This window comes from Nannospalax galili, unplaced genomic scaffold (genome assembly GCF_000622305.1).
Source record: "Nannospalax galili isolate Female #2095 unplaced genomic scaffold, S.galili_v1.0 scaffold451, whole genome shotgun sequence".
In the NCBI taxonomy this organism is placed as follows: domain Eukaryota; kingdom Metazoa; phylum Chordata; class Mammalia; order Rodentia; family Spalacidae; genus Nannospalax; species Nannospalax galili.
This window is the reverse complement of record NW_008331662.1, coordinates 1,649,485-1,653,107: the sequence shown is the minus strand read 5'-3', so window position 1 is coordinate 1,653,107 and position 3,623 is coordinate 1,649,485. Positions and strand designations below refer to the sequence as shown.

At 38.0% G+C, this 3,623-nt stretch overlaps 1 protein-coding gene across 1 annotated transcript in view; it reads left to right on the top strand.

Moving 5' to 3' along the window:
* Hfm1 (helicase for meiosis 1) overlaps positions 1-3,623 on the top strand; it is a 128,759-nt gene that overhangs the window by 98,114 nt on the left and 27,022 nt on the right. The gene's annotated exons all lie outside the window — the stretch shown is intronic.

The window sequence follows — 3,623 nt, the reverse complement described above, 5'->3', positions numbered from 1 at the left end:
ACAAGATAGACAGGCCGCTAGTCCAATTAACCAACAGAAAGAAAGAGCACCTCCAAATGAACAAAATCAGAGATGAAAGGGCAAACATCACAACAGACACCCTAAACATCTAGACCATTATAAGGGAATATTTTTAAAACCTATATGCTACTAAACCTGAAAGTCTAAAAGAAATGGATGGATATCTGAAATCATGGGAACATCCAAAGTTAAAGCAAGAAGAGATCAGCCCCGACCTTCCTTGATGGGGACCGGTGCACAGTGGTCTCCCAGTAGCAGCAGAGTTTGGGCAAGGGGAGGCCAACACAAAACTTCCTGACTAAAAGAAAAACAGGCCCAGATGGATTTACAGCAGAATTCTACCAGACATTTAAAAACCTCCAACCAACATTATTTAAATTATTCAAAATGATAGAAACAGAGGGGGAACTCCCAAATTCCTTTTATGAAGCCAGCATCACTCTAATACCCAAACCGGGAAAAGACACAACCAAAAAAAGAAAACTATAGACCCATATCCTTAATGAACAAAGATGCAAAAATTCTCAACAAAATACTTGCAAACCACCACATACAGACACACATCAGAAAGATCGTTCACCATGATCAAATAGGCTTTATCCCAGAGATGCAGGGATGTTTCAATATATGCAAGTCAATAAACATCATTAATCATATAAATGGACTCAAAGACAAGAACCACATGTCATCTCAATAGATGCAGAGAAGGCCTTTGACAAAATTCAACATGCATTTATGTTAGAGGGAATTGGACTGGAGGGAACATACCTCAACATAATTAATGCCATATATAGCAAACCCACAGCCAACACCATTATAAATATAGAAAAACTGGAAGCATTCCCATTAAAATCAGGAACCAGACAAAGATGTCCACTATCTCCTCTCCTTTTCAACATAGTGCTTGAAACTCTTGCTAGAGCAATAAGAGAGGAGAAGGAAATTAAAGGAGTGCTAATTAGAAAAGAAGAGGTCAAACTACAACTTTTTTCAGATGATGTGATACTATACCTAAGAGATCCCAAAAGTTCCACCAGAAAACTCCTAGAACTGATCACACTTTCAGTATAGTAGCAGGTTATAAAATCAGTCTAAAAAATCAGTAGTCTTTCTATATACCAATAACAAGCAACTGGAGAAAGAATACAGGGAAATGCTTCCATTCACAATTACTGCAAAAAAAATTAAAATATCTTGGAATATATCTGACCAAAGACACCAAAGATCTCTACAATGAAAATTTTAAATAGTCAAAGAGATTGAGAAAGAAAAAAAGAAAGATTGAGGAAGACACCAGGAGATGGAAGGACCTCCCATCAGGTTCATGGATTGGAAGAATTAATATTTTTAAAATGACCATCCTACCAAAAGCAATATATAGATTCAATGCAATCCCAATCAAAATCCCTGTGACACATGTCACAGAATTAGAAAAATGCATCCTTAAATTCATATGGAGGCACAGAAGACTATGGATAGCCAAAGCAACCCTGAGCACAAAGAGCAACGCTGGGGGGATTATTATACCAGATCTCAAAGTATACTACAGAGCCATAGTCATAAAAACAGCATAGTAAAGCCGGGCGTAGTGGCACACATCTTTAATCCCAACACTTGGGAGGCAGAGGCAGGCGGATCTCTGTGAGTTTGAAGCCAGCCTGGTCCACATAGTCCCAGGACAGCTGAGGCTGCAGGGAGACCCTGTCTCAAAAAGACCAAAAAAACCCCAAAAAACAGCATGGTACTGGCACAAAAACAGACCCATAGATCAATGGAACATCATTGAAGATCCAAACCTGAGTACACGCAGTTTCAGCCACCTGATATTTGACAAAGGTGCCAAGAACGCACAATGGAGGAAAGACAACATCTTCAACAAATGGTGCTGGCAACACTGGATCTCCACCTGTAGGAGAATGAAACTAGATACTTCTCTTTCACCTTGCACAGAATCAACTCCAAATGGATCAAAGACCTCAATGTGAAACTGGAAACCCTGACACTATTAGAAGAAAATATTGGCAGTAACTTACAAGATATAGGTGTAGGAAAGGATTTTCTAAATAGGACAGAAGTTGCTCGAGAATTAATGTCAGCCATCAACAAGTGGGACCTCATTAAACTAGAAATCTTCTGTACAGCAGAATAAGCAATCAAAAAGTGAAGAGAAAACCCACAGAACGGGAAAAATCTTCACCAGTGACACACCTGACAAAGGTTTAACAACCCGAATATATAAAGAACTCAAAAAACAGAGGAGTGAGAAACCAAATGACCCAATGAAAAGATGGGCTAAAGATCGAAACAAGAAATAAAAAAACAAATAATCAAGAAAACAAATGACTCAATTAAAAGATGGGCTAAAGATCTAAACAGAGAGTTCTCACAGGAAGAAATAAAGATGAGTAAGAAACATCTCAAAAAGTGTTCAACACCGTTAGTAATTCGGGAACTAAAGTCATCAGTATATTTCTTTAAGAGGTCAAGGGATTACACTTCTCAGAAATTAGTCTTAAGTCCATATAAAATGTTATTTAGACAATTATTTCTCATTGTTGATTTCATTTCTAAGCAGGAAGTGCTGCTTAGATGTAAGACTTCACCTGTGAACCTAAAAACTTACAGCCACTTTTGAAGGAGATGTATCCTTGCTCTGGAAATTGTTACTGAATATGTTAAAGCTGTAATGAAATGCTTCTTCTAATCATGTGGTTATTAGAAAAAAAGACTTCAAGTCTTGGCATTCCTCAAAGCATAAAAAATTGCTCCTTAATAACTAGTAGATATGAAAAATATTACCTTTGAAATCTACTTGATGACTTTATATCCATGCTCAGATGCCAAGGAACTCAGAAAGTAACCGATTGTGACTAGTAATAATCAGATATATAGCGATTAGAAATGCATGTGCATCTTAGTGTCAATTCTATTAAAAATGAATTTTTCTGTATGAAGCTGTATTTTAATAATGAAGTGAAGATCTTTTTTAAAGTTTAAAATATCCTCATTTTTCTTTTGTCTTCCAAGGCTGGACTAGTTGGCTGGGAAGAGTGGGTGGATACTCAGGTGAGAGTTGGAAGCCCTTCTCAAGAAACTCCAATGGACTCTCATATGAACATTTGAAAAATGCCGTGTTCTGTCTTTTTTCTAGTTCCCTGTCTAGAATTTGTAATGCTAATTACTCTTGCCTTTACTTCTCCTTCACGTCTCCCATTCATGATTCAACGACTTTCTTCTTCCCTTAGAGACAAAACTTATGCAATTTGGGAGTCTTTTAGATCGACCCACTGAAGGGGTACTCCAGTTGCCTCACACTGCCTCCCTGTTCAGCATGAAAGAAGCCAGAGAGGGTCAGTGACCCTATTCCCTATTGGCAATTTGAGTAACCCCTTCAGAGGATGGTGTGATAAGAATAGGAGGTGGGAATTGGCTAGGCAGTTAGGGAAAAAAGACCCCCCAAAAAAGTAGCCAGTTTCTTGGCTAAAAGTCAAAATGTCCTTGGGCCTCTTAGCAACATATTCTGTTCCAAGGCCAAAAATGTCAAAAGTATTTGGGAGCTTGTATCTAATCCTTAAAAGATTTTAGGGTTACCTCTTCAGAGG